Genomic DNA, 16390 nt, shown 5'->3' with positions numbered 1-16390 from the left:
GAATCGACGCCGTAGTTGCCAATTGCTTGTTCACCAGCCTGCTTTTTCCCCACTTTTGCATTGAAGTCGCCCATTACTACAGTATACTGAGTTTGCACTGTTCTCATGGCTAAATCAACATCTTCATGAAACTGATCAACCTCATCATCATCATGACTGGATGTTGGAGCGTAGGCTTGTACTACCTTTAATCTATACCTGTTATTAAGTTTGATTACGACTATACTGCTACCCTCTCATTAACACTGTAGAATTCGTCAATGTTGACCGCCATGTGCTTATGGATTAGGAATCCTACCCCGTATTGCTTCTTATCTGAGAGAACTCTGTAGCAGAGGACAAGGCCGTTAGTCAACACTGTATAAGCCTCACCAGTTCTAATCTCACTAAGGCCACTGATATCCCAAATAATGCCTGATAGTTCCTCAAAGAGTACTGCTAAGCTAGCCTCACTCAACGGACTTCTAGTGTTAAAGGTTGTCAGGGTCAGTTTCCATTGGCGGTGTCCGGGTCGCGTTTTTAGAATTGCGAGTAGGTACAGCGGGGCGTGGCACTTTTGACGGAGCTCGACGTTTCTGCTCAGGCGCGAGTAAGAGCGGGTGCGCGAGAGAAAATCTGGGGGCTTTTGCTCCTTGAATATATGACTCAGCCTAGGCACTACGGAGGAGGTTTCTTAGAGCGCGTTGTATTCGTTTGTCCCCTAGACATGCCGACATTGCGGAGTGCGGTCGAGTTGGTTTACACGCTCCGCCGCTGGCTGCCCGCGCGGTGAGGCAGTGGGCGCGGACGCAGCTTGGTGATCGCTGTCTCTGAAGGGACAATGTTCTGACTGGTGTTGTATAAGTCGCTGGTCGCTTTTTTCGTCGCGGCGAGAGATCGGATTTTTTACAAGCACTGCTCCGGGAGGGCACATGTAACCGGCAAACGGAGGCCTCAGGAGAGCACCTGAGGTTATATTAAAGCAGGCGGCGCAGGATCTCCGGGGCACCCAAGCGGTATAGCGGGGGGATCAAAGCTGGAAGCAGGGCGGCCCATGGGTTGGGGCCGCAGAGGCCGAAGAGTGCCAGGGGGTGTTCGCATAAAAAAGTGGCTGTCCGCAATAGCGGACAGCCGATCTTATACTTCCCTGGCACGCGCAGGCCTCTGCGAGCCCCAACCCACGGACCAGTCCGGCTTCTAGCTTTGATGTCCCCGTTGCCGCTTTGGTGTCCTGGAGGCGCCGCCAATAGTGCGAAATAATGACACGTTGTTTTCATTAGTAAAAACATGATCGAATAAATATAATTGCGTCGAGCCGCCAACTTGCGATGCTAAAATCAGCACTACTGCGCCCCGCGACTTCTGCCGGCACGCCTAGGGACAAGCGCATACAACGCGCGCCAAGAAACTCCTCCATAGTACCTAGGCAGAGTCGTATTTTCAAGGAGCAAAACTCCCCACATTTCCTCTCTCGCACCCGCTCTTACTCGCGCATGCGCGCAAACGTCCGTCGTCTCCGCAAGTGCCGCGCCCCTCTGTACCTACAAGCAGTTGGAAATACGCGTCCGGGTCCAGAGATTCTTAGCACCTTCTGCTGCGTTGTAGGTCTGACTGCGGCCTTGGTCAGGTGCTCCGCAGCTGCTGGGGACTGAGGGCCATTGATTGATCGAATGAGTCATTTGGGAGGGAGTGGCCGAATACTTCACCAGGGAGGCCAATTGCTGTTCTGGTGAGGGAGTGTCTTTTGTTGAAGCATAGTGGTTCTTCCTAATTTGGTTGTACCTGGATTAGTATAGCTCCACTCGCTCTTGGCATCTTTTGCCGGTGTCAGGCGCCACTCCAAGTCTGGAGATGTAGTGCACTGGAGAAGGTGAAACTCGAACTTACCATCCTCAGATTAATATATATATATATATATATATATATATATATATATATATATATATTGTCGCGAAGCTCTTTGGGCAGTAGGCGTTCGCGACTAGAACGATAGAGCAGCGAGAGGTAGTATAGCCGATCGAGCAACGAAACAAGGTTTTTCTCTCTCGTCGTCGTTGTCTCTCTCATAGCCACAGCCCCACTGCTCCTTATTTTACAGTACAGTTATCTCCCCCGCGGAAAAGGAAGCTGTCCCGGCGACCTACGGGTAAGACAACACAGGCGAATCATAGTTGGGCTTGAGACGCTGGACATGCACAATTTCGCGTGCTCGACGGCGATGATCCAAAGGTAGCTCGAGGGGTTTCACGATATAGTTGACTGGAGACGTTTGGTTGATCACGTGGTATGGGGCCTTATACATCGACGCGAGTTTCGGTGACAGTCCATGGGTAGGGACTGGAACCCAAAGCCACATTAGCGAGCCAGGAGCATAGTATACAGGAGCATTGGAAGTTTCTCGATGGTGCTTCTGGCGTTGCTGGTCTTCTGACGTAAATATACGGGAAAGCTTGCTACACTCTTCTGCGTGTGCAGCAGCTTCGGATAGGGTAGTGGTTTCCGTGGTGTCAGGGCGGTACGGAAGGATAGTATCCATAGTGGAAAAAGATTCGCGTCCGTACAGGAGAAAGAAGGGCGAAAATCCTGTGGTAGTCTGCGTGGCAGTGTTGTAAGCGTAGGTCAGAAAAGGTAGAGCATGGTTCCATTTGGTTTGGTCGGATGCAACGTACATGGCCAGCATGTCACCAAGAGTGCGCTTAAAGCGCTCGGTCATGCCATTAGTCTGCGGATGATACGCAGTAGTGGTGCAATGAGTGATGCGGCATTCTTTGAGGAGAGCCTCGATGACGTCGGAGAGGAAGACGCGGCCTCTATCACTGAGTAATTCCCTGGGAGCTCCGTGGCGAAGGATGATGTGGCGCAGGAGAAACCAGGCGACGTCACGTGCAGAAGCGCTGGACAAAGGGGAAGTTTCCGCATAGCGCGTAAGATGGTCGATGACCACGATTACCCAGCGATTGCCGTCTGATGTGGTTGGCAGAGGTCCATAAATGTCGATGCATACTCGATCAAAAGCACGTGCTGGGCAAGGCAAAGGCTGCAATGGGGCGGTTGAACGACGAAGGGGATCTTTACGGCGTTGGCAGACGAGACAGGAGCGGACATAATGACGGATGAATCGATACATCCCCCGCCAGTAGTAACGAAGGCGTAGATGCGCGTATGTCTTCAGTACACCTTCATGGGCGCACTGGAGATCGTCGTGGAACGCTGCACAAATATCTGAACGCAGATGCCGAGGGATGACAAGCAACCATTTGCGGCCGTCCGGAAGGTAGTTACGACGGTACAAGAGCCCCTCGCGAATGGAGAAGTGATGTGCTTGGCGACGTAATGCGCGATTTGTAGTGGGTGTCGATGGGGTGGACAAGAAACGCAGCATGGACACAATCCATGGGTCTTTCTTCTGCTCGAGAAAGATGTACGTGGCAGCAAGGGAAGACTCGGACATTGAGGCCTTCAAGGAGCTAACCTCGTCTGTTAGTGGCGAACGAGACAGGGCATCCGCATCCGAGTGTTTTCGGCCAGAACGGTACACCACTCGAATGTCGTACTCCTGCAGTCGAAGGGCTCATCGAGCAAGACGATCGGATGGTTCTTTTAAGGACGACAGCCAGCACAGCGAATGGTGATCAGTTATCACGTCAAATGGGCGGCCATAGAGATACGGACGGAATTTGGTTATGGCCCAAATTATCACCAGTCATTCTTTTTCTGTTACAGAATAGTTCGATTCAGGTTTAGTGAGTGCACGACTGGCGAAGGCAACGACGTACTCATCGAAGCCAGCCTTTCTCTGAGCGAGAATGGCACCAAGGCCAACACCACTGGCATCCGTGTGTACTTCAGTTGGAGCACTTGGGTCAAAATGGCGCAGTATTGGTGGTGACGTCAAGAGACGACGCAGCTTTGTGAATGCGTCATCGCAATCCTGTGACCAGGTCGAAAGGTTGTGGCCACCACGAAGAAGCTGCGTTAAAGGTGTTATTATGGTGGCAAAATTGCGGATGAAACGGCGAAAATATGACGCTAACCCAATGAAGCTGCGCAGTTCTTTCAAGGTCGTTGGTCGCGGAAACTGGGCAACAGCTTGTAGTTTCGCCGGATCAGGGAGTACGCCTTTTTCCGACACGACATGGCCGAGGATGACCAGCTGCTGGGCAGCGAAGCGACTCTTCTTCAAGTTAAGAGGCCAGCATCGGCGATGCACTTGAGGACACGTTCAAGTCGAAATGGGAAGGAAAGTCTGGTGAAAAGACAACGATGTTGTCCAGATAACACAGACATATCTGCCATTTGAGGCCGCTCAGGATGTTGTCCATCATTCTTTCAATGTGGCAGGTGCGTTACACAGGCCAAATGGCATCACGGTGAATTCAAATAAACCGTCAGGTGTGATGAAGGCCGTTTTTAGACGGTCTGACTCAGCCACTGGCTCTTGCCAGTACCCGGATTGTAAGTCTAAAGATGAGTAGAATAGAGGCAGTCTAGCGCGTCGTCAATACGGGGTAGCGGATAAACGTCCTTGCGGGTGATCTTATTGAGTCGCCGGTAGTCCACGCAAAAGCGAATTGTGCCATCTTTCTTTTTTACCAGCACTACAGGAGAAGCCCAGGGACTGTGCGGAGGTTGTATGACGCCGCGTTGGAGCATGTCTGCAACTTGCTCAGCGATGACGCTACGCTCCGTGCCGGATACACGATACGGCCTGTGGCGAAAAGGCGCATGGTTGCCGGTGTCGATGTGATGGACAATAGTGGATGTACGGCCTAAGCGAGATTGTTGTAGGTTGAATGACGTGCGAAAGTGGTCTAGGAGATCGACGATATGGGAGTGCCGCGCTGGAGTGAGGTTGGGATCAATATACATTGGTAAAATGTTGGGTCACACGGCGGCGTGGAAGGAGAAACTTGAAGGGCCAGAGCATCAACCGGAGGAGAAGCCGGGTCGTCAGGCAGATCGTAAAGGAAGCTTGGTTCGATTTCGTCGGCATAACCAAGACACTCATTGTGGAGCAGGCTAGCAGGGCAAGGAAACAGGTTGGATACATAAAGTGCGCTGTTGTCGAATGGCAAGAAGGGCAAAAGGAAGCAAGAAAGGATGACGGCGAGCAACAAGCTTAGACGGCGGGAAAAGAACTGTGGAGTCGGAAAACCCGACGCAGGAAACGGGTACAAGTGCGGCAGAGTATGGAGGAATCTTGGTGTTGACGGTGACGAACACACGCCCGGGAGCGCCATCAGTATCTTCAAGAACGTTGATGCCGAATGGCGACAACGCGAGTTCAGCACGGGCACGATCTATAATGGCATGATGAGAGGACAGAAAGTCCCATCCTAAAACCACGGCATGGGAGCAGCGAGGCAGAACAACGAACTCAACATGGTATAAAACGCCGCCTATAACAACACGCATGGTACACTTCCCTAAAGGTTCAATCGGCGCAGCGCTTACTGTACGTAATGAAATGGCAGAATATGGCGTCGCGACTTTTCTAAGGGTAAGACGAAGCTGGTCCGAAACCACTGATATTGCTGCTCCCGCGTCTACAAGCGCATGAACGGCAATGTATTCTGCATAAAATTCAAGGACGTTCGCAGGAAATAAATGAGGTCTTGAGGAGTTCGTTGAGATCGCAGTTCTTGCCTCCGGAACTGCGGTGCATAGTTTTCCTCTCGGGTAGCTTCAGGGCGACGGATAAGCGGCGACAGAGAACGCCGACGGGGAGACGGAGACCGACGGGCATTGAAGGTTCGGGAAGCAGGAGGCGAGGCTTCGAAGGGCTGAGCGGCAGTAGCGGAACGGGACAGATCGAGAGTCGAAACCGTTGCTTTGTGCCCTCGGAGAATCCGAAGGATACCATCCGCGCCGGCGGCAAAGCCGCGCTACATGCCCAGGTAAGCCGCACGAATAACAGATATGCCGGTTGTCATGGGTGCGCCATGGATTGAGAACAGCGGGCGGATACTGATGGAAATATTGGCGAGGTGGGCGCACGGGCTGCTGTGGCGGCCAGTAGCTGCTTGGGGGAGGGGGGGGGGGGGTAGGCGCATATGTCGCAGCTGCTTGCGGAGGTGAGGGAAATGCGCTGGGAAGTCTGGATTGAATACCTGCAGACGGAGGCCTTGGATTCACGACAACGGCAGCGTACGTAAGTGGAACAGGCGTAGGTGGCGGTTGATGAGCAAGTGGTACTGCGTTAGCGACTTGTTCTTGTATCACCTGACGGAGATCGGGAGACAAGGGCGACTCTGAGGCTGGACTGACTGGCAGAAGAGAGAGTTGGCGTGCCACTTCTCGTACAAATTGCTTGATTTGGTCGAAAATTGCTGAACTGCAAGGAGTAGAACTGACACCGTCACTCAGAGCTGAAAGCGCGACGTCTGGAGCGAGAGCTCGGCGAGTAGAAACCCGTTGTTTGCGCAGCTCCTCATAGGTCTGGCAAAGAGTTATGAGGTCGTTGACCGTCTGAGGATTCTTTGCCAAGAGCATTTGGAAAGCGTCATCTTCTATGCCTTTCAAGATGTTCTTGACCTTGTCATCTTCGGTCATATCTAAGTTGATACGCCGGCAAATGTCAACTACATCTTCAATGTAGCTCTTAAAGTTTCGCCCTTTTGTTGGGCACGACAGCGAAACTTGTTCAGCCCGAAGTTTGCGCACAGCAGGGCGACCGAAGACTTCTTGAAGTGTCGTTCGGAATGCTGTCCAGGTGGAAAAGCCAGCCTCATGGTTGCGGAACCAAAGATGGGCGACACCGGAAAGGTAGAATGTATATTGTATGTGTATATTTTCATACGAGGATTCGAACTTCTGACTATGACAACCGAGCAACCGACATAGCTCAGTCAGATAATCCTGTAGGCGGCGAGGCTACCTTAACGCGGAGAAGTCCAGCCCAGAGGGTCTTACATGCCTAAAAGATCCCTTGATTTATCCCCCGAATTGCCTATGCACGAAGATACACCCGTCCGCTTATTGTCGCGTCTGCCTGCCTGTCTGACGGCCGTTTTCTGGCCGTCGTTTGCATATATACCGAAACTTTCGCCCCCAGGCAAATACTAGAGTGGCGAGACGGGCCGCCAGAACAATATGGCCCTGAGCCGCGCGTAAAACAGGTGACCTCGACAGCGGCTAGGTGTCTTCGACCTTTCTACAGGTTTGGACAGCGCTTATACCAGAGCTAATGAGAAGAAAGAAATGGCAGAACGGGCCCCTTAGCTTACCGGGAACGCTTCAGACCCAAACGCTTGAAAGTCAGGAATGTTATGCCTCCTTTAAGCTATAGCAAGGCCGTCTGCGATCAGTAGACATGGTTTGTACACATCGCGCGTGGAAGCAATTGACGGTCCTGTTACCGCCGCGCTCGCAATACAATTCACGGGAACACAAACGAAAACATGCAAGAACGAATAAGTGCAAATGTAGAAGAAAGGAATAGACGCAAGTACGACCGTTCTGACGTAATGAAAATCTGTGAGTTAACTTTGCAAGTGGTGTAGCTACGTGCATTTTCCTTATTTTTTGCGTGAATACTGTAAAGCCTTCTCGTCACTTTTCTCTGTTCATTTTGCGCGGAAATTTTGCACGTTTCGGCAGCGCGCCTCGTAAGTTGCTGCCGATAAATTCTTGAACATTTGCGGTGTTATGGAGTTTTTACTCTGGGGGAGACAGAGAGAGAGAGAGAGAGAGAAAAAAGAAGAATGCCGGCGAGCATCAGCGGGCCCTAAGTAATTACCACTTTCGGTTTCGGTAACCATGACGCCATGAAATATTGCAAGGCTCGCCCCGTTCCTGCGATCGCTGCGGCTACCACTCGAAGCACATCAAAAAGAAACACGGGCAGCGCGCTTGTTTATTCTTTAGTAGCACCGTCACCATACCTAGCCTTATTGTTACACGGTGTTAGCAAATTTAACATTGCTTTTTGTCATGACGTCCGATATATAACTTCACAACACCAGGTGCAGCATTTTCGTACTAGCTTTAGCATCATACTAAACGTGTTTCCAAACCTTTATACTTAAATATGTGTTATCCACGGTGGAAGGTGTTATCCTCTTAAGTGCGAAAACCATATGGTAGAGTTCCTACAGCTTCAACAATATGTAAAAAGTAAAGAACATCAGAAACGATTAAACGGACTTATTGGGCAAAAGAACGCACAATTTCAGATATTCTAGATTAAGGGGCACAAATGTTCAAAAGAGTGAATTCGTCGGGCAAGGTCATTGAAGGTTGTCTAACGCATCTGTCACCTAGTTTTCTTTTTAAGCATATAGAATGTTTCCCAGATTTCTTGCGTGTCCTGATCGTGGTGGTGATCTAATATTGTAAATTCCAAATACAGCGCAAAAAATACACATACACATACCCAACAGACTTCTGGTGATCTAATAAGACTGGCCTCCAATCACCCGCACCCACCTACAATACATAACTAGATGAGAACTCCTTTTATCGATTTAAATAATTTTTATGTTTGGCCAAGCCAGTGTCCCATTTGGCCAATATAGCTACGGCGGCAAATGAACGGTATGTGATTTTTTACGTTTGTATTGCATCCGTCGGCTGTTAGACGAGAACTGAACGCCAGAGCTGCGAATGCACTTTTTCGACCAACACATTGCGGCTAGCAGACGATCATCTGCTAGCTCCAGTCTTGAGTTGGCGCCGTGCCTAGATGACGCCACTAAATGTTCTAGATGTTACTCATAGCAAATAAAACAATAATTTTACTTATTTTATGACCTCTTATTTTAAGCGCTGAAGAGCATTTATTTTGCTTGTAAAGTATGAAGCATCTTGTACGAAACTGCGACCTGCTGTATCCTCAATCCACTTCCCGTGTTTTTGATGCTAGATTAATGGCGGACGACCCGATGGCGGGTTTGTAAGGCTGGCGAAATGTAACGTCTCTGTTTGTTAATATATGGCAATCGATCTTCATGCTCAGCGATAATTTGATGGAGAAGTGGATGCCGTAGAACTAGGTACTGATTCTCGATGCTTTATTATTTGCTTTTTCTGTTACTACTATTTGGCGCATTGTAGCGCTTACTCAACAAAAGGCCTAGGTTGTTCCAAGTCGCCGAGCAGAGCCGCGTTGTGCGGAAGAAGGAACACGGATTATCCTTCAACTTCGCTTTGGTTGTATTACATAATTTCTTGTGCATTCAACGTGAGCTGCGTTATATGCGTTTCGAGGCAGCATACTACCTTAACGTAATGCCTGCGAGGAGTCCCAGAGATCGTTTCGGTTGAACTGCCGTGGTCTACGTGGGTATACACCTCGTTATCGTGGAACTTCCGTTTACATCTCATGGCGGTGGTTAGATAGCGGTTCTACTCGCCCTACTCGCCCTATTACCTTGCTGCCGCACGGTGACTGCTTGCCTTCGACTTCCGAGGCGCGCTTGTGAACTCTGGTTTTTCGGCTCTGGCGCCGTTTGACCGCTGATGGTAACGCTGGTTGTTACGTAACCGAACCATGCGCTGCCCGCCAATTTTGCTGCGATTGCATGTTTAGTGTGCCAACATTTGTCCGCAATTATTAATGCGCCGAAAGACCTTCGATTTTATTAACACAACGGCCGGCAGGCACTAGTCATTTGAACTTCCGTACCACTAATGGTGCCAACACGCAGGGCATGTTATAACAGTAAACTGAAAATCGCAAGGTAACAACGCTGGCCTTGCGCGCCTTGCACTCAACTTCGAAGCCAGTGTCGCAGATGTGAGGTTAACAAAGCGAAAAAATGTCACCCTAACGCTGCTGAGAAAATGCCACGCTAAGGCTGCTAAGGAGGACATCAGTGTGGGTACAGGAAGCTTTTCGCAGTTTTTTTGCTACAGTGCATCGCGATGGTGTCGCTGGCATTTCTCGCATGTGTACGTGGATAGCTATGCGCGCCTGTCGTGTTGAGGCGCCCCGCAGGCAGTACTTGGAGCAGCAGCTGCAATGCGACGAAAAGTGCTAGCTTTAATTCCTCCATAATTTACTGGCGAGGCAGCCGTTGCTCGGTGGCGTTTTGCGGAGATTACCCAAGTGAAACATAATAGTGTTTGAAAGAAATGTAACAATTTCATAATGCTTGAATTGTGTGTTCTCAAACTGCACAGGACAAGAGAAGATGTTTACTCAATGCTTGTGTTCAAGTTACTTGTAACAGCTGGACAGTTTATAATCATTCCACAAAATTTAGCAAGGGTCTCCATGTGCTCTATGCCTTTTTCAAACAGGTCTCACTGGTGACATAAGCAGATGCCCTTATGTCATGAGCGAAATCTATGCACATTTATTGCCTCGGTTTCCTATCCAATGTCTGAGTAGTAGCATGGTCACTTAGGCCATTCGCTGTGATCATTGTGATTGATGGCACCGTTGCGCAGAATTCATTTTAGAGAGTTTGTATTTTCCTTTAAAGCAAATTTCTTTTAGTCGTCTTAAAGCATGCAGCCATTCTTCAGAGATCACTAACCAATGTCTTAAGGAATTAATAGCAGGTCTGTAAACAAGGCACTGATTGCAGTAGTGTGAACAGACTGTGCTTTCATTGTAATCCTGTTTATGCCTTTGCTTTTTGTATTCCTGCCCACTGTGAACTTTTCTCAGTGCATACCCTTGGCATGGGAGTATGCCTGTCGAGCTAATCATTCCTTCTTTGTTGTGATACACTGTCACTCATCTTAAGAAATGAAAAGGTCTGTGTACTACAGAACAGTTGCTGCTGTCTAGAGCCCTGACTTATTTAAACTGTCTGTTCTAATTTTGTTATTGTGGCATGCGACAATTATAGCAGTATTGCTTGTGTGCATGTTCTACACACTAAACCCCTCTGTGATGTGTGGGAATAGACGATTTCAAAATGCCAAACCTATTGTGTACATTATCTTTGTGATGCATAAAGCACCACAATGTGCATGATTGTCTTTCTAATGGCCACCAGCTAAGTATCATTTTTAAGCTTGCATGGTTATGCTCTCATCGATATTACATGCTTTAAAATGTTATATTATCGTCAAAAGGCACTGTGGTTTATGGCTTTTCCTTGCACAGAGCCATCTTTGCATAGCATAAATACATTTAAGCTCTTGTGCTCATTTGAACATGTTTACAGGCTTCCACTTATGGTCCCGTGTCATAGGAAGAATAATTTTGTTATGTTCATTGGGTTCACCTTTTTGCCTGTGCTGATTAAAAAGTAGTCTGCTGGAAGCACCTTTCTTTTCTGTGCTTATTACTAGCCTTCTGGAAGATTTAATTTGCCGTTTGTATATACACCTACATCGCTAAATTTGAGTGCTGTTCGAGATCTAATTTACAGACATTTTTGGCACTGTTTATATGAAGAGGAATCTAGTATGCCTTAGTCCAGATTACCCAGATCGTCTACTGCTTGAGATACTTTTTTGATTGTGCATACTGATGCAGAAGCAAGTTTGTTCAATGCAATCTCAAGGATATAAGGCAGTTTAACGATTTTTGTGCTGGGTGTTCTGAAGTGCAACAAATTCAATTTTTAAGGAACACATTAGCAGGCTTTAAATTCAAATGCTATTTTATTGGAGATATATTGGAAGAAAGATTTTACTTACCTTTGAATCTGAAAATTCAAACAAAAATTAAAATGTGACAATTGATTTAAATTAGGATAATTGTTGTTCCTCCGGCAATATATTCTTTTTGCCATTGTTCTTGCCCTTAAAAACCACCTCGTAAACAATATTGAAGTTCTTTGATACAGGGTACAGTGGAAGTTATTAAATTTCTGCATTGTTCAAAAAGATATTTACTGACTTTTTGAGCTGGTCCGCCATGTTGGGAAAACGATAGACATGAGCAACACCAATAGTCAATAAGCTTTATTGCGCCGTCTAACCTATGAAATCAAAACCCACCCTAAAATTTTATTTAACCAACTTCTGAGAAGTTGGTGCAACCAGTTACGAATGTTTCATGTTCACAAATTGTCACGGGTGACAAGTATCGGCGCCAGATGAGTCTTTTTGGGCCAGGCACTTAAAGGGTTAAAGAACCCTTCCATTCAGCCATTCCCAGACATTGCGAGTTTCTGCAGGGTTAGTGGTGAAGTAGTAAATTATGCAATGTGTAGAGAGATGAATATTTAAGCTGATATTGTGAAAATAAAATGATTTAGCTCAGTAGTAGTAAAGGGCACATGTATTACATGTGCTCTTTACCACTTAACAGCGGTTGTATGTACAGTAGGCCCTCACTGCAAGAGCATTCATAGGTACTATTCTTGGTTTGTTGACAATTACAAATGCATAGCACCTGTTATTTTTGTGACTAACAACAGCAAGTTATCCCCTTTTATTGAGAACATCCTTTTTCATATTTGGAGAGCTGAGGAAATGATAATCTGGAATACAGCCAATTTCAGTCATTGTTTGCAATGAAACCAACTAGGCCTTAATAAAAATGATGTGGGCTCGCATGCTGTCAACACACAGCATGCTGTAGGTATAATTCTGCTAAAGGCAGCAAGCAGTTCAAGCAAAAGAATAAACCTTTTAAAAAAAATCGAGGAGCCATTTCACTGTGTGAAGGTGGATGACCAGTGAAACGGTAGCACATCACACAGGATTAGACAAGGGTACATGCATTAATTTTCATCATTTGGTAATGGTAGTGATGATAGCATTGTGGTTACTGATTGGTTCTGTTGCAGCTTAGATTCTGAGTGAACCATTTCTTGTCTGGCTTTGAAATGTCCACATTGAAGTCTCCAATGATGATGACTGGGGTAGTGTCATCACGGCTAACCTATACAAAGTGCGTGGTCATGAACTTCTCAACATCAGACTTGAGTGTACCTGGATATATGTACACAGTGGATATCACAATTCTATTTCTTGTTTGTACGGCCCAGACATCCCCACAGTTGGTGGCATTGACCTCTTGCGAGTCAAGGGTGTATGGTTGTAAATACGTTTTGTCCTTTGCGCATATGGCAACACCTCCTGCTCATTAACCCATGGGCTGTTCACAAATGATTCCAGTATACCCGTCGACTTGAAACAACGCTTCTTGATTTATTGATTTTATTTATTAGTATTTATTATTGGTGAAATGCGAAAGCACCCGTGTAGTTAGATTTAGGTGCACGTTAAAGAACCCCAGGTGGTTGAAATTTACGGAGTCCTCCACTACGTTGTGCCTCATAATCAGAAAGTGGTTTTGGCACGTAAAACCCCATAATTTAATTTAATATTTATTATTATTATTATTATTATTATTATTGCTCACCATTTTTATTGTTGACGCATGAACACGAAAAATACATGGAACCCTAGCCATATACAGGTTCGCTGTAACATGTCAAATGATGCCAAGTTTCTGTGTTGTTTTAATGAAGTCATTTAAAGTAGAGAAGGCAAATGATGATACTACTTCTTAGAGTCACTGATCTAGTTTATGGGTGTTGTCTTGCTTGGCAATGTGAAGGTGACATTTATTTTCTGCAACTAGACTGTCTGTTTCTATTTCTTTGATTTCACAAGCTATAGAACTATACTAGGTGCTTCATTTATTGCATATTATTAATACACTACATTGACCTGTGAGTACCTCCTTCGAAAGCAGTGTGATTACTATTAATGTGGCTGCAGTAGCATACTAATGCATATTGGACAGTGTGTAACTTAAAAATAGTGTTTGTGCATTTATGTGTGTATGTAAACTGCTTTTTGAAACATTTGGGCCATCATTTAGCGTTTTGTTTTATGCTAGGCAGTAAAACTTTACAGCACGATAACTTCAGAGTGCTTGAAACCTGTAGCCATGATGGCAAGCAGATATGGACTTTAGTGACAGAAGTAAACCAGTTGCAGCCGCTTGTAATATTTAAAGGCACGCGGCACCTTTTGAGCAGGGTGAGATATTGCATTCAGTTGGTAGAAGTGGCAGTGCCACCCGTCTTTAGTTTTTGTGCCTTTTTGGACTTATCAAGCATCTTCTCACAGTAAGAGAGGCATTCTTAGCATCATAGAAGAATAATTTACTAATGCAGGTGAAATCATTTTCTCTTTAATGTCCCCTGAAGAGAGGCAGTTCTTTTATTGATGATTGACTACTTGCTACTGGGAATGCAAAACATACTTGCTCTATTAACATTACCGTTCATGCGCTGCATAATGGAAGCATTCAAGAACTTCAGACAGAAAGATGCTGTCCTTCTGGTCCCAAACAAGAAGCTGATTAGATTTGTACTAATGCAGTATAAAACCTTCATGGCTTAATTAATTTGCCAGATAACCAACTATATGAAGAACTGATAGTACAGAAGCAATTGATATAGAGGCCCAACTACTAACCAGTTTTAAGCAAGATTGTATATTCCTGGTCTATTTTACTTGCTCGCTGTTGCCAAGCTATAACATAAAAGCCACAATGCTTTTATTGATAATGCAGGCTTTAAAATAATACCTAGCTGGTGCTTTAAAGAGACAATCTTGCAGTTTGGAAGGATGCGTTTATGCATCACAAGGATAATATACAAGATGTTGCCGCTTTAAAGATAACAATAGAAAGAAAAGGAATCTTACATGTTTTCTGGTGTTGCTCGTTTCTCCTGTATAGATTGGGGTCAATTTGGCAGAATGATGCCTTCTGGTATCTTAGCTTATGTCGTGCCGAGAGTCAGTTTCATCATTCCCGATTTGCATGATCTGCCTATGGCTTTGATACTAACCTTTTATGTTTTGTGCAAGTCCATGCCCTCACTTGCATGTGCCATGGTATGCTCGCTGTTTGTAGTGCCTACGTTAAGCTACAATCATCAAATGCACACCTTTCAACAGCAGCTATACAAGGCAGTGCTTGGTGTGCAAGCTGCTCTGTCTGCCACTCGCACGTAGGTACCAGGCCATAGGCAAAATCAGAGATGTATCAAACTCTCCTTGAAGGCGTACATGATTCTATTTGCCATTTTAGGGTGACCTCTTATTTTTGTTCATAAAGTTTGTTCATTACTTGTGACCGTAGCAGGACTGCATTATTCTTACAACGAAAGCTGCGCAACGCACAAAGACAGACAGACAAAAGGAAAGGGCGGCAATCACAACTAACTTTATTCCTTGAAAACATTGCAATATATAGCCACACCATACATGAGTAGCACGGTTCTGCACGTCATATCACCATAAATCTGTTATCAGTCATGTGCTAATTTAAAAAGTATATAAAAAAATTGTAACTCAGCACTGCGTAACACTACTGACTTATTGCTAATGCAGATAGATATCTTTTTTTCTTATGTAATATGCCTCCAACATTTCACGTGCCAGCACCTCGTTTCTTCTGCCAAAACTTTTTTTAGATGCTTTTTAAACTAGCACGATTGATATTGACAGACTTATGGTGATATGATGCATGGAACCTTGCTGCTTATGTATGACGTGGCTATATGTTGTGATGTTTTCACAGAATAAAGTTAGTTGCAAGTGACGCCCTTTCATTTCGCCTGTCTTTCTTGGTGTGTTGCGTCATTTTTGTTGTAAGAAGCATGCACCAACTAGCCCAACAAATGTTATTAGGACTGCATTATATTGATTGGTTGGAGCCTTCCGATACCTTGGCTATCACAATGTCCTTATTCTAGTTTCAGTATTACAAACAGGCTTTAGCTTGTTTTTGTGTAGAGGTTACAGTAAAATTTTGCTAATTGAGCTCCTCCCTTGGCATTCCAGTCACTCACGAAAATAAGAGGTCAAATTTGGATCCACTGACCATGGTGGCTAAGTGGCTATGGTGATGTGCTGCTGAGCGCAAGGTCACAGCTTTGATTCCTGGCTGCAGCAGTTGCATTTTGATGGGGCAGAACGCAAAAGGCCTGTATGATATGGTTTGGATGTGCATTAAAAATAACCCTGGGTAATCAGAATTGACCTGGAACCCTCCGCCACATTCTTTCTCATAACCCACTCTGCAGTTCCAGGATTTAAATAATAATTTTTTAATAATAAAATCCTGGTCTAGTGGTACTTCACATTTATAGTTATTTTTCTGCACCAGCATAACTTAAATGGACAGCCTGGTAAAAAGTATTCATGCAGCATTGTTTATTCATATGACTGTGCATGAGACAAATCATTAACAGAGCATCTCCTGCTGTTCTGACTAATTTAGTAAATGATATCATCATGCTCTTTTCTAATATGCTGTTGGCTGTAGTGGCTGTGAAGTGAAATGTGTGTTGCAACACTTTGGCAATGTAACTTCAGTATGGACAGTGGCATTTGGACTTAATGATACAGCAATATTATTTCACGTTATACAGTAAAAACTTGCTAATACATACCTGTTTAATAAGTTATTCTGGTTTAAATATAGCCGCGATTAATCCCCCACCTGGCCGCCATTGAACTTAATGTATGGTCTGACAGC

General features: G+C 45.7%; 1 protein-coding gene across 1 annotated transcript in view; it reads left to right on the top strand.

Moving 5' to 3' along the window:
• Positions 1–8849: 8849 nt before the first annotated feature.
• LOC126548518 (wings apart-like protein homolog) overlaps positions 8850–16390 on the top strand; it is a 115306-nt gene continuing 107765 nt past the window's right edge. The window contains exon 1 of the mRNA XM_050196740.3: positions 8850–8972. The gene's annotated coding sequence lies outside the window, so the exon portion shown is untranslated. The remainder of the gene's footprint in view (positions 8973–16390) is intronic.

Source organism: Dermacentor andersoni, chromosome 1 (genome assembly GCF_023375885.2).
Source record: "Dermacentor andersoni chromosome 1, qqDerAnde1_hic_scaffold, whole genome shotgun sequence".
NCBI classification, from domain to species: domain Eukaryota; kingdom Metazoa; phylum Arthropoda; class Arachnida; order Ixodida; family Ixodidae; genus Dermacentor; species Dermacentor andersoni.
The sequence above is the reverse complement of the archived record's forward strand: the minus strand, read 5'-3'. Positions and strand labels throughout refer to the sequence as shown.